Source organism: Triticum urartu, chromosome 7A (genome assembly GCF_056163025.1).
Source record: "Triticum urartu cultivar PI428250 chromosome 7A, HENAU_Tu73, whole genome shotgun sequence".
Classification (NCBI taxonomy): Eukaryota; Viridiplantae; Streptophyta; class Magnoliopsida; order Poales; family Poaceae; genus Triticum; species Triticum urartu.
The window spans coordinates 75,596,088-75,614,670 of NC_141879.1; the positions used below are offsets into that span (position 1 = coordinate 75,596,088).

Here is an 18,583-nt window from a genome sequence, read left to right on the forward strand (position 1 = left end):
GGTTTTTTCACTTGAGCAGCAACTTGCTTGCCGTTTTTATTGAAGTTCCCCTTTCTTTCCTTTGTCCCTTTACTTGAAACTAGTGGTTCTGTTTACCATCAACACTTGATGTTTTTCTTGATTTCTACCTTCGTCGATTTCAGCATCACGAAGAGCTTGGGAATCATTTCCGTTATCCCTTGCATATTATAGTTCATCACGAAGTTCTACTAACTTGGTGATGGTGACTAGAGAATTCTGTCAATCACTATTTTATCTGGAAGATTAACTCCCACTTGATTCAAGCGATTGTAGTACCCAGACAATCTGAGCACATGCTCACTGCTTCAGCTATTCTCCTCCATCTTTTAGCTATAGAACTTGTTGGAGACTTCATATCTCTCAACTCGGGTATGTGCTTGAAATATTAACTTCAACTCCTGGAACATCTCATATGGTCTATGACGTTCAAAACGTATTTGAAGTCCCAATTCTAAGCCGTTTAAGCATGGTGCACTAAACTATCAAGTAGTCATCATATTGAGCTAGCCAAACGTTCATAACATCTGCATCTGCTCCTGCAATAGGTTTGTCACCTAGCGGTGCATCAAGGATATAATTCTTCTGTGCAGCAATGAGGATAAATCTCAAATCAGGATCCAATCGGCATCATTGCTACTAACATCTTTCAACTTAGTTTACTCTAGGAACATATCAAAAATAAAACAGGGGAGCTAAACGTGAGCTATTGATCTACAACATAGATATGCCAATACTAACAGGACTAAGATCATGATAAATTTAAGTTCAATTAATCATATTACTTAAGAACTCCCACTTAGATAGACATCCCTCTAATCCTCTAAGTGATCACGTGATCCAAATCAACTAAACAATGTCCGATCATCACGTGAGATGGAGTAGTTTCAATGGTGAACATCACTATGTTGATCATATCTACTATATGATTCACGCTCGACCTTTCGGTCTCCGTGTTCCGAGGTCATATCTGTTATATGCTAGGCTCGTCAAGTTTATCCTGAGTATTCCGCATGTGCAACTGTTTTGCACCCGTTGTATTTGAACGTAGAGCCTATCACACCCAGTCATCACGTGGTGTCTCAGCACGAAGAACTTTTGCAACGGTGCATACTCTGGGAGAACACTTATACCTTGATAATTTAGTGAGAGATCATCTTATAATGCTACCGTCAATCAAAGCAAGATAAGATGCATAAAAGATAAACATCACATGCAATCAATATAAGTGATATGATATGGCCATCATATTCTTGTGCTTGTGATCTCCATCTCCGAAGCACCGTCATGATTGCCATCGTCACCAGTGCGACACCTTGATCTCCATCGTAGCATCGTTGTCGTCTCGCCAATCTTATGCTTCTATGACTATCGCTACCGCTTAGTGATAAAGTAAAGCATTACAGGGCGATTGCATTGCATACAATAAAGCGACAACCATATGGCTCCTGCCAGTTGCCGATAACTCGGTTACAAAACATGATCATCTCATACAATAAAATTTAGCATCATGTCTTGACCATATCACATCACAACATGCCCTGCAAAAACAAGTTAGACGTCCTCTACTTTGTTGTTGCAAGTTTTACGTGGCTACTACTGGGCTTAGCAAGAACCGTTCTTACCTACGCATCAAAACCAAAACGATAGTTCGTCAAGTTGGTGCTGTTTTAACCTTCGCAAGGACCGGGCGTAGCCACACTCGGTTCAACTAAAGTTGGAGAAACTGACACCCGCCAGCCACCTGTGTGCAAAGCACGTCGGTAGAACCAGTCTCGCGTAAGCGTACGCGTAATGTCGGTTGATACATCTCCATCGTATCTACTTTTCCAAACACTTTTGCCCTTGTTTTGGACTCTAACTTGTATGATTTGAATGGAACTAACCCGGACTGACGCTGTTTTCAGCAGAATTGCCATGGTGTTGTTTTATGTGCAGAAAACAAATATTCTCGGAATGACCTGAAACTTCACGGAACATCTTAGAAAAAACAATAAAAAATCCTCGCCAAAGATGAAGACCAGGGGGCCCACACCCTTCTCACGAGGGTGGGGGGCGCCCCCCTAGGGCACGCCCCCCTACCTCGTGGGCCCCCTGGAAACCCTCCGACGCCAACTCCAACTCTATATATTTGCTTTTGGAGAGAGAAAAATCAGAGGGAAGAAATTATCATGTTTTACGATACAGAGCCGCCGCCAAGCCCTAAAACCTTTTAGGAGGGCTGATCTGGAGTCCGTTCGGGGCTCCGGAGAGGGGGATTCGTCGCCGTCGTCATCATCAACCATCCTCCATCACCAATTTCATGATGCTCACCGCCGTGCGTGAGTAATTGCATCGTAGGCTTGCTGGACGGTGATGGGTTGGATGAGATTTATCATGTAATCGAGTTAGTTTTGTTAGGGTTTGATCCCTAGTATCCATTATGTTCTGAGATTGATGTTGCTATGACTTTGCTATGCTTAATGCTTGTCACTAGGGCCCGAGTGCCATGATTTTAGATCTGAACCTATTATGTTTTCATGAATATATATGAGTTCTTGATCCTATCTTGCAAGTCTATAGTCACCTACTATGTGTTATGATCCGGCAACCCCGAAGTGACAATAATCGGGACCACTCCCGGTGATGACCATAGTTTGAGGAGTTCATGTATTCACTATGTGCTAATGCTTTGTTCCGGTTCTCTATTAAAAGGAGGCCTTAATATCCCTTAGTTTCCAATAGGACCCCGCTGCCACAGGAGTGTAGGACAAAAGATGTCATGCAAGTTCTTTTCCATAAGCACGTATGACAATATTCAGAATACATGCCTACATTACATTGATGAATTGGAGCTAGTTCTGTGTCACCCTATGTTATGACTATTACATGATGAACCGCATCCGGCATAATTATCCATCACTGATCCGGTGCCTACGAGTTTTCCATATACTGGTTTACGCTTATTTACTTTCCCGCTGCTACTGTTACAACCACTACAAAATACCAAAAACATTACTTTTGCTGTCTTTACTTTTGTTGCTGCTACCACCACTATCATATTACTTTGCTACTAAATACTTAGCTGCAGATACTAAGTTTCCACGTGTGGTTGAATTGACAACTCAGTTGCTAATACTTGAGAATATTCTTTGGCTCCCCTTGTGTCGAATCAATAAATTTGGGTTGAATACTCTACCCTCGAAAGGTGTTGTGATCCCCTATACTTGTGGGTTATCAAGACTAATTTTTGGCGCCGTTGCCGGGGAGCATAGCTCTATTCTTTGAGTCACTTGGGATTTATATCTGCTGGACACTATGAAGAACTTGAGAGATCCAAAAACCAAGATTTATCCCTCAACTACGAGGGGAGGTAAAGAACTGCCATCTAGCTCTGCACTTGATTCACCTTCTGTTATGAGTAAGTTTGCGACACCTACACCTCCTTCTGCTATTCGTTCTGATATGTCGCGTGTTATTGATGATGCCACTTCTGCTATGCATGATACTTATGATGAAACTGCTTCTATGCCTGATACTACTGTGCCCCTTAGTGAATTTCTTGATGAACAAATTTCTAGGGCTAGAGAAAGAGAAATTATTGAATCTTAATATGATGATGATAGTGATGATGAAAATATGCCTGTTATTCCTGAGGGTTATTTATTTGATCAAGATGCTTCTTTAGCTATTTTAGCTTGCAGAGATAGATATGAGCTTAAGAGGTTATTAATTAAATGGAACAAAGAATCACTTAGAGATAAAATGAAACCCGAGCCTGCTTTTGCTACTTCACCTATATGTGTTCCTGATAAGGATTATGAATTCTCTGTTGATCCTGATATAGTTACTTTGGTTGAATCTGATCCATTTTATGGCTATGAATCTGAAACTGTTATGGCACATCTTACTAAGTTAAATGATATAGCTGCCCTGTTCACTAATTATGAGAGATCGCGTTACTTTTATATACTCAAAATATTTTCGTTCTCATTAAAGGGTGATGCTAAGATATGGTTTAATTCTCTTGATCCTGGTTGTGTGCGTAGTCCCCGGGATATGATTTATTACTTCTCTGCTAAATATTTCCCTACTCATAAGAAACAAGCTACTTTGAGGGAAATATACAACTTCGTGCAAATTAAAGAAGAGAGTCTCCCACAAGCTTGGGGGAGGCTTCTCAAGTTACTTAATGCTTTGCCTGATCATCCTCTTAAGAAACCTGAAATACTTGATATGTTTTATAATGGACTAACCGATGCTTCCAGAGATTACCTGGATAGTTGTGCTGGTTCTCTTTTCAGGGAAAGAACACCAGATGAAGCTGAAATTCCATTGAATAATATGTTGACAAATGAAAATAATTGGGCACCTCCTGAGCCAACTCCTGCTCCAATTACTAAGCCTATTCCTAAACCAACTCCAAAGAAGAGAGGTGTTCTATTTCTCAGTCCCGAAGATATGCAAGAAGCAAAGAAATCTATGAAATAAAAAGGTATTAAAGCTGAAGACGTTAAGAATTTACCTCCTATTGAAGAAATACATGGTCTTAATATACCGCCTGTTGAAGAAACATATGATCTTAATTATTTATTTACTGAAGAACCTCCTGATCCTGATATCCCGACACAGGTAGTAAAGGTAAACTCTCTCTATAGATATGATAAAGCTGAAGTCCCTCATACTAAAATTGCTAGTCAGTGCTTGGATGAGTTTGATAACTTTATGTTTAATCAAGACGACTTCAATGCTTATTTTGGTAGACAATTAAAAGAAAATGCTTATATGATTAGACGCTTGGGTGATTATATGGCTGATATTAAAGGTGAACTTAAACTTGTTAGCAAACATGCTTCTATGATTACCACTCAAGTAGAACAAGTACTTAAGGCTCAAAAAGAAGTGCTTAATGAAATGAATAGTAAGAAAAATGATTATGCTGTTAGAGTGGCTACTAGAACTGGTAGAATGACTCAGGAACCTTTGTATCCTCAAGGCCACCCTAAGAGAATTGAGCAAGATTCTCGAAGAAATAATATTGATTTTCCTAGTTCTTCTAAAAAGAAGAAGAAAAATGATAGAACTGTGCAAACTTCTAGTGAACCTATTGCTAAACCACCTCATAATCCAAATGATATATCTATGTCTGATGCTGAAACACAATCTGGTAACGAACAAGAACCTAGTAAAAATATCAATAATGATGTTCATGATGATGCTCAACCTAGTAATGACAACGATGTAGAAATTGAACCTGTTGTTGATCTTGATAACCCACAATCAAAGAATCAACGTTATGATAAAAGAGACTTTGTTGCTAGGAAACATGGTAAAGAAAGGGAACCTTGGGTTCAGAAACCCATGCCTTTTCCTCCAAAACCATCCAAGAAAAAGGATGATGAGGATTTTGAGCGCTTTGCTGAAATGATTAGGCCTATATTTTTGCGTTGCGATTAACTGATGTGCTCAAAACAAATCCTTATGCTAAATATATGAAGGATATCATTACTAATAAAAGAAAGATACCAGAAGCTGAAATTTCCACCATGCTTGCTAATTATACTTTTAAGGGTGGAATACCAAAGAAACTTGGAGATCCCAGAGTACCTAATATACCTTGCTCCATTAAAAGAAATTATATTAAAACTGCTTTATGTGATCTTGGAGCCGGTGTTAGTGTTATGCCTCTCTCTTTATATTGTAGATTTGACTTGAATAAGCTGACACCTACTGAAATATCTTTGCAAATGGCTGATAAATCAACTGCTATACCTGTCAGTATTTGTGAGGATGTGCCTGTTGTGGTTGCAAACGTTACTATTGTAACAGACTTTTTTATACTTGATATTCCCGAGGATGATAGTATGTCTATTATTCTTGGAAGACCTTTTCTTAATACTGCAGGGGCTGTTATTGATTGCAACAAAGGAAATGTCACTTTTCATGTTAATGGTAATGAGCATACGGTACACTTTCCGAGGAAACAACATCAAGTTCATAGTATCAATTCTATTGGAAAAATTCCATCGATTATATTTGGAGGTTTTGAATTTACTCTTCCTACTGTCAAGAAGAAATATGATATTCTTATTATTGGGGATGTGCATATCCATGTTGAGATAACTTAGTGTTATTCAAAATTTCTCCGGTTTCATGATTATCGGAATGAGTTTGTTAACAAGGCTTGATCGACCTTGTTAGTGGATTCTTTTTGATGAGCATGAGATGGATGAAACTAGAAGCACAACCTTCTGTACCCCACTTTTACTTTCTGTTATTTATATTAAATAAAGTAAAAATAGTATTTTTCTGTCTGTTTCCTGACTTATCTGTGCAATATAAAAATATCCCAAAAATAAAAGTCCTCAGAATGCCATGCCAATTTAATATGATTTTTTGGGAATATTTGAGGATTTACTATGCAAAAATTACCGCGGGAGGAGCTGTCACCTGGCCACGAGGGTGGTGAGCGCCCCCCCCCTAGGGCGCGCCCCCTGCCTCGTGGGCCCACGGTGGCCCTCCTCCACTTATCCCAGCACCCACCTTCTTCCTCTATCTCACACAAACCCGAAAAACCAACTCAAGCACGAGTTCCGGCCACTTTTGCTGCGATTTTCGATCTCCTTGCTCAAAGCACCTCTCGCAAAACTGCTTGGGGAGATTGTTCCTTGGTATGTGACTCCTCCATTGGTCCAATTAGTTTTCGTTCTAGTGCTTTATTCTTTGCAAATTTGTGCTGCATAGGTGACCATGTTCTTGAGCTTGCATGTCAAATTTATATGGTTCCAAGTAGTTCTAATGCTTGATATAGGCTCTAGGCACTTGTAGGAGTAGTTGCTATCAATATTATTGAAGTTGGTTCATTTTTTGTTTGAAGTTACTAAAAATTTCAGAATTTTTCAGAGAAAAACAATATGCTTAGGAAGATGTTCCAAGGTGGTTCCTCTAAGAAGCAAGGACCCAGGATTGCTATGCACGATGCTGATGAGGATCCACCAAGAGACGCTCCAGTACGGCCTTGCGAATGGCCGTTGGAAAATTTTATGGACCGTGCAGGAATTAAAGAAGAATTCAAATCATATTTGCGCAATGTCGGTCTTGAGGATTCTGAGGCTAAAAAAATGCCCCCAGTATCATGATCTCACAAGTTTATTTGTGAGGAGGTTTGAGTATTCATCTTCACGTAATTCTCCTTCAGTCATGTTTGATCTTTATGACAAATCTTATACCATGGACTTAGAGAATTTCACTTCTGCTTGCAAACTTCCATCATGGGGTAGTGTTAGGGATCCCCCTAAATCTGAATTTAGAAACTTTCTTGCTAGTATAACTGTGGGGGAATCTAGAGATATAATGCAGGCTACCATAGGGAGCATTCACTTTCCTGCTATACATTATTTTGCTCTCTTCATCGGTAGATGCATAAATGCTAAGGATGAAGCATGTCACATGTGTGTCCCTGATCTTAGCATTCTTAGGAGTGCTGTGTTAGGAGACCAATCTTATCATATGGGAGCCATTGTAGCTCGTAGGTTGCATCATAATAGACATAATGGAGATTTCTTTGGAGGAATTTATGCAACCCGCTTAGCTCATTTTCTTGAAATAGACATTCGTGAGGGTGATATGGAGTTGCCTCCTGCATATTTAGATTATGACTCTATGGCTTCGCACCAGTTTGTCGAGAGGCCTGAATCACCTCTCTTATATCGCTTAATTTTTTATACGTGTTTTCCGTATTACTCTCCCTGCTCCTGCCTTCTTTGATTCATAGAAAAAAGGAAGATATGTTATTACCAGAGAGGAGGCAGAAGAGTACGAGAGGAGAGCGGAGGCAGCTCGACTCCACGCTGCAGCTCAGCAGGCGATAACCGCTGCACATCAGTATGATCCCAACTATTCCTCCTCATCACAGTACGACCCCAACAACTATTAGTATGGATATCCGCCAGGCCAGCCGTGGCCATAGACCAACTTAGGCCAAAAGCCTAAGCTTGGGGCAGTACGTATTTCTCACCGACATTACATTTATGTTCACACACACCCATTGTAGATGTCGGTGCTCATACTTTTTCACTGTAATATCCATGCTAGTTTATTTTCTTTTTCCTGCTTTCTTCTTGTGTGTCTGTTAAACCTTAAGAAAAAACAAAAAAAAATTAGTAGTAGTTTATTTCTCTGCTGTAGTAGTAATAATTAAAAAGAAAACCCAAAAATATTTCCTGTTCTTATTTTGCTTGTTGGGACTTTCCCGTGTAAATAGTTTTATTTATTTTCTTTTATTTGGGGGTCAGTAGGAGAAGACCATAATTAAATTGTTGAAGTGGCTCTTATATGCATTATTGTTGATTTAACCAAGAGCCCATATTGCCTTGTCCTCTCCTGTTTATTGAATGCTCGCAGATTCCAGCTTAGTCCAATGCACGTGCACTATTATTATTATTCACACCGTTCGGTCGTGCAAGTGAAAGGCAATTATGATGATATATGATGGACTGACTGAGATGAAAAAAGCTGGTATGAACTCGACCTCTTTTGTTTTTGTAAATATGATGAGTCCCTCGCTCTTGATTCAGCTTATTATGAATAAACATGTTTGCAATGACAATTAGAGATCGTAGTTGCTTGTGCCATGCTTGATTAGCTATGAGATATAATGATTTACCTTGTGTGCCAACATGCTATTGAGATGATTATGATGTGGTATGATGGGGTGGTATCCTCTTTTGAATGATCTAAGTGACTTGACTTGGCACATGTTCACGCATGTAGTTGAAACAAATCAACATAGCCTTCACGATATTTATGTTCATGGTGGATTATATCCTACTCATGCTTGCATCCAATGTTTATTAATTTTAATGCATGTACATGGCTGTTGTCGCTCTCTAGTTGGTCGCTTCCCAGTCTTTTGCTAGCCTTCACCTGTACTAAGCGGGAATAGTGCTTGTGCATCCAATCCCTTAAACCCCAAAGTTATTCCAGATGAGTCCACTATACCTTCCTATATGCGGTATTTACCTGCCGTTCCAAGTAAATTTGTATGTGCCAAAATCTAAACCTTCAAATAAACATTCTGTTTTGTATGCTCGAATAGCTCATGTATCAACAAAGGATGTCCTTATCTTCCGTGTTAGGCGGGTTATTCTCAAGAGGAGTGGACACCGCTCCTCTCTCACGAGAAAATGGCTGGTCACCGGGATGCCCAGTCCCATGCTTTATGCAAACTAAATCAAAATTAATTGCAAACAAAACTCCCCCTGGGACCTGATGTATGTTGGAGGCACTCGTTGTTTCGCACAAGCCATGGATTGATGCTTGTTGGTGGAGGGGGAGTATAAACTTTACCATTCTGTTTGGGAACCGCCTATAATGTGTTTAGCATGGAAGATATCGCCATCTCTTAGTTGCTACGTTGACAATGAAAGTATACTGCTCAAAATACAATTTATCTCTATTTCAAAACCGAGCTTTGGCACCTCTACAAATCCCTGCTTCCCTCTGCGAAGGGCCTATCCATTTACTTTTATGTTGAGTCATCACCCTCTTATTAAAAAGCACTAGCTGGAGAGCACAGCCGTCATTTGCATTCATCACTGTTAATTTATATTGGGTATGACTATGATTGGATCTCTTTTACCATGAATTACAATGTCTAGTCAGTCCTTGATCTTTAAAGGTGCTCTGCATTTATGTTTTTGAGTGGCAGGGTGGCACACGAGGCGATCTCGGGGGTGCAAGATTAGGGTTTTGAGATCGCCAGCTAATCCACTCTTCGGTCGTCGGATCTCGCCAGCCAGCCTGCTCGGAGTGATCAAGGGGGGACCTGGCGTCCTTTCCCACCCTTGGCGGTGATACGCCTCCGTCGTATCTACTTTTCCAAAAACTTTTACCCTTGTTTTGGACTCTAACTTGTATGATTTGAATGGAACTAACCCGGACTGACGCTGTTTTCAGCAGAATTACCATGATGTTGTTTTATGTGCAGAAAACAAATATTTTCGGAATGACCTGAAACTCCACAGGAGGTCTTAGAAAAAATAATAAAAAATCCTCGCCAAATATGAAGACCAGGGGGCCCACACCCTTTCCACGAGGGTGGGGGGTGCGCCCCCTACCTCGTGGGCCCCCTGTTGACCCTCCGACGCCAACTCCAACTCTATATATTTGCTTTTGGAGAGAGAAAAATCAGAGGGAAGAAATTATCATGTTTTACGATACAGAGCCGCCGCCAAGCCCTAAAACCTTTTAGGAGGGCTGATCTGGAGTCCGTTCGGGGCTCCGGAGAGGGGGATTCGTCGCCGTCGTCATCATCAACCATCCTCCATCACCAATTTCATGATGCTCACCGCCGTGCGTGAGTAATTGCATCGTAGGCTTGCTGGACGGTGATGGGTTGGATGAGATTTATCATGTAATCGAGTTAGTTTTGTTAGGGTTTGATCCCTAGTATCCATTATGTTCTGAGATTGATGTTGCTATGACTTTGCTATGCTTAATGCTTGTCACTAGGGCCCGAGTGCCATGATTTTAGATCTGAACCTATTATGTTTTCATGAATATATATGAGTTCTTGATCCTATCTTGCAAGTCTATAGTCACCTACTATGTGTTATGATCCGGCAACCCCGAAGTGACAATAATCGGGACCACTCCCGGTGATGACCATAGTTTGAGGAGTTCATGTATTCACTATGTGCTAATGCTTTGTTCCGGTTCTCTATTAAAAGGAGGCCTTAATATCCCTTAGTTTCCAATAGGACCCCGCTGCCACGGGAGGGTAGGACAAAAGATGTCAAGCAAGTTCTTTTCCATAAGCACGTATGACAATATTCGGAATACATGCGTACATTACATTGATGAATTGGAGCTAGTTCTGTGACACCCTATGTTATGACTGTTACATGATGAACCGCATCCGGCATAATTATCCATCACTGATCCGGTGCCTACGAGTTTTCCATATGCTGGTTTACGCTTATTTACTTTCCCGCTGCTACTGTTACAATCACTACAAAATACCAAAAACATTACTTTTGTTGTCTTTACTTTTGTTGCTGCTGCTACCACTATCATATTACTTTGCTACTAAACACTTTGCTGCAGATACTAAGTTTCCAGGTGTGGTTGAATTGACAACTCAGCATCTAATACTTGAGAATATTCTTTGGCTCCCCTTGTGTCGAATCAATATATTTGGGTTGAATACTCTGCCCTCGAAAGCTGTTGCGATCCTCTATACTTGTGGGTTATGACCGGTCCGGGCCGCTTCATCCAACAATACCGCCGAACCAAAGTATGACATGCTGGTAAGCAGTATGACTTATATCGCCCACAACTCACTTGTGTTCTACTCGTGCATATGACATCTACGCATAAAACCTGGCTCGGATGCCACTGTTGGGGAACGTAGTAATTTCAAAAAAAAAATCCTACGCACATGCAGGATCATGGTGATGCATAGCAACGAGAGGGGAGAGTGTTGTCTACGTACCCTCATAGACCGTTCGCGGAAGCGTTATATCAACGCGGTTGATGTAGTCGTACGTCTTCACGATCCGACCGATCCAAGTACCGAAAGCACGGCACCTCCGAGTTCTGCACACGTTCGGCTCGGTGACATCCTCGCCTTCTCGATCCAGTAAGAGGGGCGAAGTAGTAGATGAGTTCCGGCAGCACGACGGCGTGGTGACGGTGTTGGTGAAGAACAATCTCCGTAGGGCTTCGCCTAAGCACTACGAAAACTAGGTCGGAGGATAAACTAGAGGGGACGGGGTTGCCGGCACACGGCTTGGTGTTTCTTGATGTGTCTTTGGTGCTAGCCCTGCCCCTCTATTTATATGTTGAGCCCTGGGGTCGAAACTTGGAGTAAAAGCCTCCTCAGAGTCGGTTTTGCCTGAAAGGCAAGAGTCCCACACGGACTCCAGGACCAAACGTCACAATCCTTGGCGTCTGGCCCAGACGCCATGGGCCTCGGCGTCTGGCCCAGGGCCAGACGCCAGGGTCTCCGGCGTTTGGCACCCTGGCCTCCGCAAAACTCCTTTTGCACCGACTTATAGCCCCATGGGCCTGACCCCTTGGCCAAACCATATCATCCAATATATGATCTTTACCTCCTGACCATTCCGGAGCTCCTCGTCATGTCTGTGATCTCATTCGGGACTCCGAACAACATTCGGTCACCAACATACATAACTCATAGTACTATATCGTCAACGAACGTTAAGCGTGCGGACCCTACGGGTTCGAGAACTATGTAGACATGATCGAGACACCTCTCTGGTCAATAAACAATAGCAGGACCTAGATGCCCATATTGGCTCCTACATATTCTACGAAGATCTTTATCGGTCAGACCGCATAACAACATACGTTGTTCCCTTTGTCATCGACATGTTACTTGCCCGAGATTCGATCGTCGGTATCTCAATACCTAGTTCAATCTCGTTACCGACAAGTCTCTTTACTCGTTCCGTAATACATCATCTCGCAACTAACTCATTAGTTGCAATGTTTGCAAGGCTTATAGTGATGTGCATTACCGAGTGGCCTAGATACCTCTCCGACAATCGGAGTGACAAATCCTAATCTTGAAATACGCCAACCTAACAAGTACCTTTGGAGACACCTGTAGAGCACGTTTATAATCACCCAGTTACGTTGTGACGTTTGGTGGCACACAAAGTGTTCCTCCGGTAAACGGGAGTTGCATAATCTCATAGTCATAGGAACATGTATAAGTCATGAAGAAAGCAATAGCAACAAACTAAACGATCAAGTGCTAAGCTAACGGAATGGGTCAAGTCAATCACATCATTCTCCTAATGATGTGATCCCGTTAATCAAATGACAACTCATGTATATGGTTAGGAAACTTAACCATCTTTGATCAACGAGCTAGTCAAGTAGAGGCATACTAGTGACACTCTGTTTGTCTATGTATTCACACATGTATTATGTTTCCGGTTAATACAATTCTAGCATGAATAATAAACATTTATCGTGATATAAGGAAATAAATAATAACTTTATTATTGCCTCTAGGGCATATTTCCTTCAGGGGGGGCAGCCCTAGCCCTCCTTCTCTCTCACACACAAGGCCCATGTTGGCCCATTAGTTCCCCCGGGGGTTCCGATAACCCCTCCGGCCACTACACCACGACACTCAAAACAGCGTCAAAGAATCTATCAGCAAAGGTCACCTAAGGCGACACATTTAGTGTCGGCAAAGACCTTTCCCGACAGAAAGGAGTTGTCGCCTATAGTCCTGCCGAGAAAGGTCTTTACCGACAGATAAATCTAGGCCGGCAGACAGTATGACGCCATTTGTGAGATCTACACCGACAGACAACTCTATGCCAACAAATCATCTGTTAGTGTGATATGCCGACAGATTGTGCGATGTGCATTTCTACACCGACAGTTTGTCTATCAATGCGCTATGCCGACAGTTTGTGTGACGTCAGATACTTCTACCGACACATTTGTTGCCAGTGTTCTACATTTCAGCACAAATGCAAGTGCACAATATTTTGAATGCAATTACATTCATAATATTAAACTCATGTTCAATATGCAATACATACAAACAATTGCACTCTTCTATTCATCACAAGATATCATTGACCAATGCGTTCATTCAATATATATAGAAGATTCATTAGTTTTCTTCACTCAAGTTAGCTACAACCATTATGGAAATGCACAAGTCACATATACAAGAGAGGCATGTTACAAACATAATGGCCAAAGTTCATAAGAGACCAAGTGCTTGTTCACTGGACTGCTACTGCTACAGAATATTATGGAAGACCAACTCTTCAATTGCCAAACCAAATCAACTTCCGTATGAACAAAATGTGTCATCTATGTTCTCAACAAAAGCAATCACGAGAACATCTTCAATCAGCCAGTGGACTTGCTACTTTCTACCATTTGTCCCTACAAAAGAACTCATATGTTTCAGCAATCTTTGAAATAATACAATGTATTCAAATTTATGAGTTGCCTTCGAGTCCAAAGGTCTAAGAAACAAGCATTATTACATATACATGTGCCAACAGTCATATATGTAATAGTGTACTTGGTGAAAACAAGTCAATTTAAAAGACATCGCTTGTGTTGTGGTTCATGCATGCTATGAAACATTTTGTGGTATACAATAGGGGTTCGCATATGTTGTTTTCTGCTATGGTTAAAATCCTAAAACTAAACAGATGCTGCAATAGGCTACGCCACCTATGTTTACCTAAAAAAGGAGTCAGGTGTAATCCTAACATGTGGACTGAACTAGATATGCTTCGCAGAAAAATAATGGTCAAGTATTTTTTTTGTGGCTGATCTTTAAAAGAGAGCAAGCTTCAGTTTAGCTACTAGGAATTGCACACTGACAGACAATTGTACCACTGACCGTATTTGAACAAATATGCAAGCAAACATTCAGTTTAGCTTGCGTACTAAATCACACATTTAGCCTGCGTACTATTTGCATGACAATGGCGGTTGCGTTGCACACATATAAACGTAGAAACCAAACATTCTATGTTCTACTATAGCCCAGATTTAGTATCACCTTATCGTGCCCTTAATTCTTATCTATTTCCAATAGAAACTAGATACTCTAGTAGCCTCATGCATCATCTATTTATAATGACACTACAAACTGCACTACATGTGTTTAGTTATGATGCATGAAACCTGACAAGAAAAATGCAAAGATTGCCCAAAAGAAGAATAATATTGTTTAGCTCAAACTGAGGACCCTTTTCCCCATTCTGAACCTATCTCTTCCTACCCAAGCATCAAGCGAAACATGGCAATGCCAACTCATGGAAAAAAGTAAGAATAATACCTAGTGTTTCCACATTTCCGATTCCTTGAGAAAAGAGAACTTGATGCATCTCTCCAATTTATCGTTGCATTTTTTCTGTGCGCCCTAGTAGAGTAGAAACTTGTTCATCTTGTCGATGAAATTGAATTTCCATTGCAAGTGTTGTTGGTGGTTCAGCTGCTTCTTCAGGTTGTTTCTGCAAAAAAAATAGAGCAAATGAGGCACCTAATTTATTTCTACAATGAAGTCAGTGCAATGTATACTTGTCATCGATTAATATGCAGTCACGTGCATGGCTGTACTAAAGAAAAACACATGATGTGTATGTGTGACTAACAATTAGTGTCTCCGCTTGTGCGGTAGGAACTCCAATTTTACGTGTATGTGCTCTGACAAATATTTCATCTCTCTGCATGTCATAGCCAAGTTCTTCAGCCTGCAACAATTTTTTTCCCTAATAATTAGAAAACCAACTAATCGGATGCATAACTTTCAAAAGGAGGTGCTTGAGTTTACCAATTCATGCCTGCTACGAGCATAGCTCTTGATGCCAGCTACACTTAGCAATGACAACTCCGAATAAACTTAATTATTGGCTCGCTGGGACGAGCCGCCTACTTCCCCAGAGGGCCTCATGTTTTCTCCCAATGCTAAATATTTTCTTTTTATTTCAACAAGAGCTCTCAACTTACTTTTGTTTTCTGCAATACTTGCAAGCCTCGATTGTTCATATGCTCGGAGCTCACTTCCACCTCTTGTTCCTTCCATCTTTTCTCCTGCAAGTAGCACATATCAGACCATGATGCTTAATAAAAAATAGTGCAAAATATGCATACTGAGAAAATTATGTGATGAGTTAAATACATGGCAACAACTTTTATCGAGAAGCAGCAGGTTAAAACTGCACTATCCACCAAGCAACTTCGTGTGAATTAGTAGTATAATTAAGAAACATAGTTATGAAAATATAGATAGGAGAAGTGGACATTCATTACGAATATACATACCAAATAGAAAAAAACGTAAATAGTAGGGCGCCAAGGAAGAACAAACTGAGACTAGAGAAATGCAATTTTCCATTACCCCTTTTATCCCTACAATTTCGTGACTATGATTTCTGAAGTTTACGGAGATCTCCACTTGAGCAGACTAAAACAGAAGTTAAAATAAGATATGCCACAAACAGACTTGAGCAGAGAGTAAATGGAGGCTATGTTAGCAGATTCAGAAGGTTTCTTGATTTAGTAAACATTAAACTTGTGATCCCTGAGACAACAAACAAGTAGAAATAATGAGCACCTAGATTAGAAGTCTACTGGTTAGGAGTGAAAGAACAAGAAGATATCCAGTACAAGAAAAAGGAAATTCAGAGGCATGAGAAATATGTTTGAGCTCCTTCTAGAACTGCACAGAAATGGAGGTAGTGGTTCAGAAGTGTGCTCATCTCCTCCTCCTCATTCTTTCTCTATGCCTTGAGCTCATTCTGGAGCTGGTTTGCATCAACCTTTTGTAATCCTGTGGCACAAGAGTTGAATCCATTAATTGGTACATAGATAGATAAAAACACGTGACTGAAATTCTGAAACTGAAGCAACATCGATACAAGTAGCGCAGAAAAAGAAAAAATATTAAATTGGTTTATCATTAATTACTTTATTGTGCAAATTAATTGTCAGAGTTTGGAGCTGTTACGGAAATGCATGTCCTATTTTAGAGCTAGCACTCAGGAAATAACATGTCCAAATTATCAAAAGGGAAATATGTTTGATATGAACTCTGAAGCAATAACAACAATCTTAGACAAGCCGAGGAATAAACTAGCAGATGGTTTACAATATAATCCGTTGCCAAGCTATATAACACCCCCCGTAAATTTGGGCTGCATGTATAACAAAAGGAAAGGCAAGTAGGTCAACATACAGCGGAAGCAACTAATGGCCACCACACCCCATAATCTCTCTCTTCATTTTTTAGTCTCTAAAATAAATAAATAATGATTGTGAAATCTGAGGCACAACTGAAGGAAAAGCAAATTCGCATAATCATTTAAAACTTCCCATACACTACATACAGAGTCCAACTTTTAGTGTTAATATTGACCTTATAACATGTTCTGTACAAAGATGCAAACTGCAATACTAATTTCACAATTTCCCACCGGCACTTTTGGAATGTGAGTTGCTAATTAACGACAAGCACAATGGCCTTCTAGGAAACTAAATGTACATACTACATCGGGTAAATTTTCCAAATACAGGTGGCCAACATAATTTATTCAGTCTGAAACTTAAGGTGCTGCAAAGGATTGTGCTTCATTGGTTCAAGAGAAGGAAATTTGGATTGCGGGACCTCTCCTTTTCTCACCCCTGAAGAAATAATTACTGTTGTGCAGTAAGTAAATTCAGGCCGGAGGAAGGAGACGAACAGAAGGGGAGAGAAGAAAATGCTTACATTTGTCCATGGCGTCAGAGTAGCGGCGTCCCCGGAAGGGAAGAAGCAAGCACATAGAGCACCTGCGTGCGGGCGTGAGGAAACCACATCAGGAAGGGGAGCGGCCAAAACAAAACTAACCAACAGCCCGGGGGAGAGAGGGGCAGGGAGGAGACCTTCCATGGCGGCTGCCGGTGCGTGGTTGTGGAAATGGAGCCATAGGTGGATCTGGCGCTGGGAGCAGAGGAGCTCGACGTCGGACGGCGCTGGCCGATCTAGGTGCGCCAGGGCCGCCGCCTGGCCTGCTTCGGTCGCGGTGGATCTCCTGCTTTGGGAGGCGCCGTTGGTGGTGGGAGAGGCGGCAGCGCGAGCAAATCGGCCGGCAAGTCAGGGGCCGGCGGCGGCAGGTGACCTAGGTTTAGGTTTAGGTGGGAGAGTGTGTGGCGTGGGAGGAAGAGAAAAGAGTTTTTTTTAGTTGAAGATGGGTGGCCGGGCGGAGAAAGAGATAAGATGGGCTTAGCCAAAATTTTGGAGTCTCTCGCGCGCAAAACTTGTCCCGCGTGGCTCGGTCCAAACATACGCCGACACTTTTTCTATCGCCAAGCAACAGCGACGGATAATCTAACAGCCAAAAAAGCATACGCCGACACATTGTATGTCCGCACACATTTAAGCATTAACGACACATAGAACGTCGTCACTCTAGAGCAACTCTCACAATCGATGTGTCATTATTGTTTTCAATAGACAATGTGTCGCTAATGTACACTTATACCAACAGATGCGTGTCGTCGTTGTAGTGTCGTGGTGTAGTGGGCACTCCGATAAATATCCGGTGACCCCCGGAACTCATCCGGTGTCCGAATATAGTCGTCCAATATATCAATCTTTATCTCTCGACCATTTCGAGACTCCTCGTCATGTCCGTGATCATATCCGGGACTCCGAACTATCTTCGGTACATCAAAAGACATAAACTCGTAATACCGATCGTCACCGAACGTTAAGCGTGCGGACCCTACGGGTTCGAGAACTATGTAGACATGACTGAGACATGTCTCCGGTCAATAACCAATAGAGGAACCTGGATGCTCATATTGGCTCATACATATTCTACGAAGATCTTTATCGGTCAAACCGCATAACAACATACGTTGTTCCCTTTGTCATCGGTATGTTACTTGTCCGAGATTCGATCGCCGGTATCTCAATACCTAGTTCAATCTCGTTACCGCCAAGTCTCTTTACTCATTCCGTAACGCATCATACCGCAACTAACTCATTAGTCACAATGCTTGCAAGGCTTATAGTGATGTGTATTACCGA

General features: G+C 41.4%; 1 long non-coding RNA gene across 3 annotated transcripts; it reads right to left on the reverse strand.

Annotated features, from left to right (window-relative positions):
* Positions 1-13,619: 13,619 nt before the first annotated feature.
* On the reverse strand, positions 13,620-17,759 carry LOC125518553 (uncharacterized). 3 transcript variants are annotated; one of them, XR_015610369.1, is made up of 7 exons: positions 17,434-17,758; positions 17,279-17,340; positions 15,911-16,342; positions 15,344-15,603; positions 15,165-15,263; positions 14,849-15,023; positions 13,620-13,938 (listed from the first exon to the last, which is right to left on the reverse strand). It is a non-coding gene; the product is annotated as an uncharacterized LOC125518553 (long non-coding RNA). The 3 variants fall into 3 exon arrangements; XR_007288028.2 differs by having other exon boundaries at positions 15,344-16,342; positions 17,434-17,759; XR_007288029.2 differs by having other exon boundaries at positions 15,520-16,342.
* Between the last annotated feature and the right edge of the window lie 824 nt (positions 17,760-18,583).